At 32.4% G+C, this 9603-nt stretch overlaps 1 non-coding gene across 1 annotated transcript; it reads left to right on the top strand.

The window, feature by feature from the left end:
- Positions 1-9309: 9309 nt before the first annotated feature.
- Positions 9310-9380, top strand: TRNAG-CCC (transfer RNA glycine (anticodon CCC)). Its single transcript has one exon. It is a non-coding gene; the product is annotated as a tRNA-Gly (tRNA).
- The last annotated feature ends 223 nt before the right edge of the window (positions 9381-9603 follow it).

The raw sequence follows: 9603 nt of genomic DNA, 5'->3' as shown, positions 1-9603 counted from the left end.
CAACTGTAAATGCGGAGTTATCTGTTGATATGATAGAAGTGCAAGTACCAAGTTAACCAAAATACATGTTACATGTGTAAGAACGAAATTAACAAAATATAGATTTAAACTACCCTTCACTTCTATCTTCTGAATCCACATAAAAATTCTGACAACTGGTGACACAACTGTTAACGAGAGTTTCTTCTCTTGTTACATTGCCGTTTGGGTTATGTGTATTTTGACTTATGTTTGCCAATAAAGAATTAATATTAATGTAACACAAATAATTTTTTCACAATTTCAACATGTCTTAAATAAACCTTATGCCTTTAATAGAAGAACATTATAAATATCGGACTCTCAAAGATAACTATAAAAGTAATGTGTGTTTTTCTTATATAAAAGGCAAACCTGACTATCTGCTGAGCCCACCGAGGGGAATCGAACCCCTGATTTTAGCGTTGTAAATACGACCAACATCGTAGTGAAAGTTTGTAATAGTCTGTAATAATCAAGACATATTTTCAGACAATGTGGTTTCCTTGTTTTCCTATCTGTGCTAGCCGCCCCTAATTTAGTAATGTAAGACTAGAGTGAAGGCAGCTAGCCATCACCAGCCACCGCCAACTGTTGGGCTACTCGTTTACCAAAGAACAGTGGAATTGACCGCACATTATAACGCCCCCACGGCTGAAAGGGCGTGCATGTTTGGTTTGACAGTGATTCGAACCAGCGACCCACGGATTACGAGTCGAGTGCCTTAACCACCTGGCCATGCCGGGCCGGTTTTCCTTGTACGTGAATCCTCAGTAACACGACAGTGATACCAACCTTGATATGACTGTGATAAAAAAACAAACTGTATTCGGACAGAAATATATAACTTCCAGCTACGGTAATATTGAAGTTAAATATGTATTGTACAGTTTAATATTGGAAGTCATGTTCGGATGATTTTTGTATAGATTTTGTCCTCTCTATATTCTTGTTTGCATTGTTTTTGTTACCTACGCCACCACATCATTTTACATTCATAAAATGTTTTTATTACTTGTGTCGTGACGCTTTTTACCTTCACTTAAAAATAGGGTATTCTACGAATACGAGTAATAAAATTTAATAATTGCGTTTATTTCTTTTTAATTTTTCGTAGATAAGATTCGGACTGGTTCCCTAAAGACAACGATTCAATACTGTACAAAGCATTGAGCATTCTACGTGCCACAATCCCATAATATTTATCAATAGTATGCTAGTAATTTTTGTTTAACCCTGATATTATGTTGTTTTTTTTTAATTAAAGGAACACCAGTTATCCGTAAGGAGGCTAACTTCCAGGGTAATGATAACATCTTTTATACTATAATTATAATATATATTTTTAAATAACTACTAAATATTAACACTAAGATCAACATCGAACACATAGAGTTGATTTAGTTTTAAACTACTGAACCAAGAAGAACAAAGATGAACAAAGATTTGTTGTATTGATTTGTTTATGGTTTGGTTTATTATCAATGGTTTTTTGTCAGGTGTTGGTGCTAGTTGGGTAGAAAGTTAAGTGAAAATTAGGTAAAAAGTTTTAAGAACAAAACTCTCTGTTAGTGTACATTTCTATTATACACATCTGTATTGTACCTACTGAGTACCTTGGCCAACTCCGCATACACAAAGTGTACGGTCTCTATCATAATGATACTTGTATCAGAGAGACGAAACTAGATAGAAATATCACTTTGTACTTCTAAAGTTCAGTATATATCATAATGAAAGGAAGTAATACAGTTTGTGATATAGAATTTAAAAGGTAATTATACTTGAAATGCAATGATAATGGATTGGATGAACAACATTCTTATGTTATTTAATAGGAAGCTTTATATTTATACTTGTTTGTTTGATATAACTTTACATTTATATTTGTTTGTCCGATATAACTTTATACTTGTTTGTTTGATATAACTTAATGATTATACTTGTTTGTCTGATGTAACTTTATATTTATACTTGTTTCTTCGATATAACTTTATAACTATACTTGCTTATCCGATATAACTTTATATTTACACTTGTTTGTCTGATATAACTTTATAACTATACTTGTTTGTCCGATATAATTTTATATTTATAGTTGTTTGTCTGATATAACTTTATATTTATAGTTGTTTGTCTGATATAACTTAAACCACAACTAAAAAATATATATATATTCTACGTATCTTCTTTACTTTAGTTTTATCTTCATTACCATAAATAATATTAATTAATTTCAACAGAGAAGTAAAGGGTTATTTGACAAGTCGTATTTCTCTTAAAAACCTTACCTATTTTTGTTAATAGTGATAGAAATTATGACAAACATATTATTTCCCTTACTTATTGTCTGTAATTTGGTATATTCAGAAATTTGTAATTTATTGCAAGGTTTTTTATTATGGATCCAATCTATAATATCAGATTATAACCTTTATAACTTGCTACATATTGTAAATAGCTCAATTCCAGCGTTATATCGTCATTACACGAACACTCGTTAATGGTCCTATGAACAGAAGACTGACGTTTGTTGTAATAATCAGTGACACGATTTAAAAGTGACAACATGCGAATGGTTTCATGTATACAGAATTAGATAGAGAGTCATTCTTTGTTTAACACAGAAACATCTAGAAAGTTCCAATAACCTTCCTGTTGAACCTTTAGAGTAAAATGTATTGTGAAGCTGATAGAATGGAGACGTTTATGTAAATCAAAGTATATTTCCTACTCAGAGACTAGAGGGTAGACAGCTAGTGCTCTAACATTGTTTCAAAAAAAATATATAATTTTATTATTGTGATTTTACTTCTAGTAGTTAACTGAAGGCATTATAAGCAATACAGAGTGTAGTGTATGTTAAAATAAACCACATTTAAGCACATACATCAGCAAGCTGTGTGACAACCACAACAATTACAAACTGACGGTGGAACTGTGTGTATCAGATCTACATTTTGACAAAGTTTAACATGTTGTTCAGGTAAGAACATGCATTCTATAACTCTCACTTTTAAGAAAACTGTGTAACAAAAGTATGTTACACAAAGTATTTAGGTAATAAAGGTGTGGTGTGATAAGGAATTGAAATTTCCGATCAGGAAATATCATGTATTTAGTGACACAGATAAAAACAAAAGATTTGATTGTTTAATAGGAAACAAAGTCACATTGGATTATATGCTGTATCCAACACGGAAAACCGAATCTTAGGTTTTATAAATTTACCTCTGTCCCACCGGGTGGTAAACACGAATTAATTTAGTAAACTTTGTAAACTAAACCAACCACAAAGAAGCCTGCAAAATGTTATATCACAGTAATGGTACATAAAATTACGGCGTCTTAGAACAAGTAGATTATAAGTGAATCAACCGTATAATTGATGAGATCTTTCGGCAGTCTCAGTTATCCAGTCTTAGGTTGTAAGTACATGGATGTAACTCTTGTTTTTATTGCTCTCAGACACAGGCATAAAGGAAATTCGTATCTGTTCGTATGTATATACAGTCATGAGTAAGAAGTGGGTGGAACAGAATATTGTTCAACACAAAAAGTGAAAGAGCAAAAGAAGTTAAGACTAGCCAGCAATTCTGGGAAATGTTGGAAACGTGCCAATTCAGTTGTTCTAATCACCTTCAATATTAGTTACTTTCTGTTTAGAATATAAATCACCAAGCTATTAGTTTTATGTCTTTCGGTAACGAAAAGATATGGTGAACAATTATGGACTGATTAAATATTCATAAGTCGCACATGCGCACCTATTTCTTATAGAAAGTTGCGAATACTATTAGGGACAAATATTAAAGACGTACTATGAATAAATTTTAAGTAAAATTATCATTAAGAGAAAATATATTGGCTTTGCCATCACATAATGATTCTCAAATATGTTATAATTTTTGTTTTACTTCTGAGAAAACTCGTAGAGATCAGAAAAGAAATGAACCGATGTTGATCAGATTGAAACAGTACAATATGTATACAAATTGTCAGCTACAACTTCGTTATACCAGTGCTGTAACAGATAAGAGACAGGCAGAGCTTGTAAAGTTGAGTTTTGCTCTTTATTAACGTCTGGATTTTGGAAATGAACAAGAAGCTTACAGAAGAATTTGGCTTTGCTCTAATAGACAACAATAAATAAATAAACAGAGTTGCAATGTGTGTATGTGTTTCTACAATATATTGTTAAAGAGGCTATTTAAACCTGGGGTCAGTTGGTGGAAATAAAAAAGAATAAACTGTAAACATTGTTTCTTCACTGTTTTATTGTGATGATCCTGAATAAAAGTTGTGCTTTTAAAATATTAATTGTTTTGATATGTACTATAAAAGGCTGTGCTGGTGTAAGAAATGAACCAACAAAAACTGTTTAGAACACGAAATAGACCCGACATTTACCGATGGTTAAGTAATGTAAGAGTGTTAAAGCATGCGTCTGAATTCTAAAACTGTAATATTATAAACGTCTGTTAGTTGAAAGCTTTAAATAAGACGATCAGTAGTTTGTCCAATGTGTTTGTAACACGTTTTTATCCACCAGGGGATCTGTACTTAATCCATGTGGATGATAAATTTGTAATGTGTTTGTACCCGTTAGAAGATCTGTTTTTGATCCATTTTGGAAATTTAATCTCTCAAAACAGAGAGGACATAGTTATAAGCATTCCTAGATCACCACACAGTTGGTTTTTCTGGAGAAACTATATTCTATTAAATAACATAGACGTTAGTGATTCCTTCAAAGAAGGAATTTGTCAATAACAGAAGGTAACCATTATTGAAATTGTGCAATTAGAACAGTAGCAAGTTAGCTACACATCAGAGTTGGTCTACCCATATGCTAAACTTATGAATGTTTCTAAAGGTAAATAAGAGTGAAAGATATTTTAAAATGTTCGGTGAACATTTCATGTTTTCTTATCTAAACTAAGTGGAAAATATATCTATTTCCTTTTTTATTTACTTCTTCATTACAACAAGACATACTAATAAAACATTTAACAAGACATATTAATATAACATTTAACAAGACATACTAATAAAACATTTAACAAGACATACTAATAAAACATTTAACAAGACATACTAATAAAACACTTAACAAGACATACTAATAAAACATTTAACAAGACATATTAATATAACATTTAACAAGACATACCAATAAAACATTTAACAAGACATATTAATATAACATTTAACAAGACATACTAACAGAACACTCAGGAAGACACTAATAGAGCATTTAGGAACATACTAACACAGACATTTAACTATGATTAAAAATTTTGATAAAAAGATGATTCACTGTACATATAAATACCTTCACACTATAATTACAGTTAAGACAGTCAAATATATAAATACTTAAATACTTCTTTTTGGTTTTGGTTCTTACTGTGTTATTGTCTCGTGTTGACCACAGGGAAATAAATTATCAGTCACGTACACGTGAATCTTATCTGACTATCTGGATGTTATGGAAACAGAGTCTTACATAGTTAAAATCATTCGTAATACGAACTCCAGTTAGTCTTAGCTCTTTAAAGAAACATGTACCGATTCGTGAATATTGAACCTTTCATAACTAAATTATTCCCCCAACAACATCAATGAACATCCGATCATCTTAGTTTCAAATGGCTTTCTACTGGTTTGTATCTTCAGTTTCAGTTTACGTACGTCAGTATTAACATTATGATCAAATGATTGACTTTTATACTATCTATTATTTAAGATATTAGCAATGACTCGTCTAAGTCGCTAACTTAACTAGATATATCATGACAACCATGCAAGCTAGTACTACAAACCTTCTACGAGTTCACTCAGTTATTGCATCATTAAATAAACACTCTCACTTAGCATGTAGCGAAATTTATCTAACTTGAGATAATACTAGTGGCCTACAAATTTAAATTTCATAAAAACTGATTTGTTGTTTATAACGGATATTCCCCAATTCAGCTCCGCAGACAGTTCTAGCCAGACATAACCAACCATCTGTGAATCAACCCACACATTACAGTGATAACATAGAAAAAGTAAAAACAGACAAAATTTATTCAACTAGGGATTTTCCATTTGAGTTTATCAAAACACGATGTGTTTGAGTATTACTTGTTGGCACTTCGATACTGTGTTAAAATAATATATAACGTTAAAATAGGTGCATAATTAAAATATGAAATAACTCACAACGTTAGGATTCTCTGATGAACTTTTTACTTCATTTTTTCTCTACTTATTTTGTTTTTGAACTTTGCGCAAAGCGTCAAGAGGGCTATCTGCGCTAGCTGTCTTTAATTTAGCAGTGTAAGACCAGAGGGAAGGCAGCTAGTCATCATCACCCACCGCCAACTTTTGGGCTACTCTTTTACCGACGAATAGTGGGATTAACCTTCACATCATAACGCCCTCATGGTTAAAAGGGTGAGCATGTTTGGTGCGACGGGGATTCGAACCCGTGACCCTTAGTTTACGAGTCGGACGCCTTAACCCACGTGGCCATGTCGGGCTCAAATTCAGCCTCACAATCATACGGTGTATACCATGTTTTAAATGTGTAAATTATGAGTTATTAAAACTTATGCAAAACTTATGATGAGTTCATAATGAATACTGTAATACTATGTTATGCTATAAGTAAATTGTGTGAAATTTGGAATTGTTGTGTTACTTATCAAAGGATACACCCACATTTTTTTTTTTAAATTCGTAACTCGAACAAAGGACGGATACCTCAGCTTGTTTTACATAAAGTTCATCTGTCAGTAAATCATTCATTTTAATAACGCAATCCATACATTATAATCTACCTTTTGTGAAAATTCTATTATTGTTACCTTTATGAGAATTTACTAGTTTAACACCTCCATACTTAAAATATTTACATTATCCACCACCCTCTTTTACTAACCACTCTACCAATTACAAATGAGAAATGTTTTTAGTTAATTTCAACGCCAATCCTCTTCCTGGTGTCATTTTTGTTTCAGGCTAATATATCAGTTTGGGTTTGTACAAATCTTTTATGGGTTCCATTTAAAATCGTCCATGATTCGTTACGTTGTTCTGTTTCTGTTTTAGTTAGGTTCCTTGACTTCACATTATCCTTAAACTTTACGTTTTCGCTTTTTAACAAACTTCTCGTTTGAAAATTATTCCAAACTGACTTAAGGTTATTGTTAGCTAATTTTAAATTATTATAATTTTCCTCTCTTTAATCACGACTTTCGGAATTTATCAATGAGTTTGTTATATGACTATTTATCTTTTCACCTTTTACTAGCAGGAATGACCTTATAGTTTTATATTTCACTAAAAAATCAATGAATCGACATTACCTGAACAATGTTCTTTCTCACAGCGTTACTTGGAACAATGTCAAAATTGATTAAATATTCGAAAACTAAATATAAACTAAATTTAATAGAATTATCAAAAATATTTAAAAACTCGAAGTTAATTTCAAATAACAATTCAGTTCCAAGGGTTACCGAAATACATGTTTAAAATCTACATTAAAATAAAGATAAAGAGGTGACATACCATTTATTCTAATTGACTGGTTGAAGATTTTTATAGGATTTGTTATTGTTTTGTATACAATCAGTTTTGGTAAAAAAAACACGTGGAAACGTGTTCACAAAATATAGTGATGATGTCGGGAAAACACGTAGGTTTAAGAGTTATAGGATTTGTTATTGTTTTGTATACAATATAGTCTATGTTGCTTACAAAATATAGTCATGATGTCAGGAAAACACGTAGGTTTAAGGGTTATAGGATTTGTTATTGTTTTGTATACAATATAGTCTATGTTGTTTCTCTCGCGTTGATTTACCCGCTTGTTTCTCTGTTTTGAATTTCGCGTAAAGCTACACGAGGGTTATCTGCGCTAACTGTTCCTAATTTAGCAGCGTAGGACTACAGGAAAGGCAGCTAGTCATCACCACCCACCGCCAATTCTTAGGCTACTCTTTTACCAATGAATAGTGGGATTGAAAGTTACATTATAGTATCCCCACGGCTGAAAGGGCGAACCCGTGATCCTCAGATTAAGAATCTAGCGCCTTAACCACCTGGCCGTGCCGAGCCTAATACCCCGCTACCCCCGGACAGCAGCAAGTCTACGAACTTATAATGCTAAAATCAGTGGTTCGATTCCCCTCTGTGGCTTTGCTATAAAAAAAAGCAACACACTCATGGTAAATATACCAATTGACCTCAGCCTTTTAGTACAGAAAGAAACACATGACGGATGTTTTGAATTCACTGAGTCAGCAGAAGGTACAAACTATGGGCGTGACCACGTGCAGTTGTTGTCTGATTAGCCGTCAAGAAGCGCATACGTAATTTAATTAACATATTGCACTAATCCTGTTGGAGAACTAAGCAATCTGCTATTTACGAAAGAAATTCCGTTTTCCAGATAAAGAATTTAGGTTCAATTCCTCACGGTGGACACAACAGATAGTCCAATGTCAGTTTGTTGTAAAGCAAACTAACTAACACGGTAGTAATTTAGGTCTTATATCTATATGCTACAAATTGTGTCACAGGACGTCAGTGATGGATAGTGTTAACTTATATATGAATGGAGAAAATTTGGCAGGCTTGTTGAAATACTAGATAATGATCGCACGTAAAAGTAAATCATGATGACATTTAGTCTGTACATCAGAAGTTAAGAATCATCTTAGTTCGTTCTGAAAACGATCCCACAGAACTTTCAACATTCATAACTGATTGTATAAGTTTTAGAAATGACGAGTACTTTTATACTTTAAACTGTGGTATTTTTAGGTGTACCGACTTACCTAATATGTGACAATAGTAATTATAGTAGTGGGAAGAATACTGGAAGATGGTATGAAGGACGGAAGTGATTTATGTCTTGAATAAATTGGGAAAAATGAACTATATTAGTCACATCGTTTTAATAAAACAAAAAGTAAATTTAATGATTACTTACTTTGGACACAAATTAAACAAACAATTGCACAGAACTGTTGGATAACATTTCTCATCAGACCCAAATAGGTAGCGCCATGACAAGGAAGTAGTATGGAACTCAAGACATGACTGACATACATTGTCTTGTAAGTTTCTAGGATGTGTTGTACACGAACTGAATTCATCTTTCACATCCGGATCAGTCGCTACTATATCTTATTACAGAAAGTGTGTATACAGTGAAAAAAAAATCACAAGATTAAATACACAAATCACCATCTATTTATTGCTGACTAGATCAAAAACTAAATCGGCCAATCAGCGCCGCTAGTGTAGTGGTATCATACAAGATTCCCATTCTTGTGACCCGGGTTCGATTCCCGGGCGGCGCAGAATTAATAGCGTTATAAGTTCGTTAAAATCAGTGGTACAAATATTCAGAGAGAGTACAATAAGTTATAAAAGTCACGTTTTATGGTGTTAATATTTTATAGATGAGGAGGCCAAGAAAGAAAGATATCTTTGATTTTAAGTGCCTTTCTGGTAATAAGGAATAAATAGATAATTATCCAAGATGTGGTCTGGAGTATATGACTGTTGTAGTGATACAGCATT

The sequence above is a fragment of the Tachypleus tridentatus genome, chromosome 1, assembly GCF_004210375.1.
Source record: "Tachypleus tridentatus isolate NWPU-2018 chromosome 1, ASM421037v1, whole genome shotgun sequence".
NCBI classification, from domain to species: Eukaryota; Metazoa; Arthropoda; class Merostomata; order Xiphosura; family Limulidae; genus Tachypleus; species Tachypleus tridentatus.
This window is presented reverse-complemented; position numbering and strand designations above follow the sequence as displayed.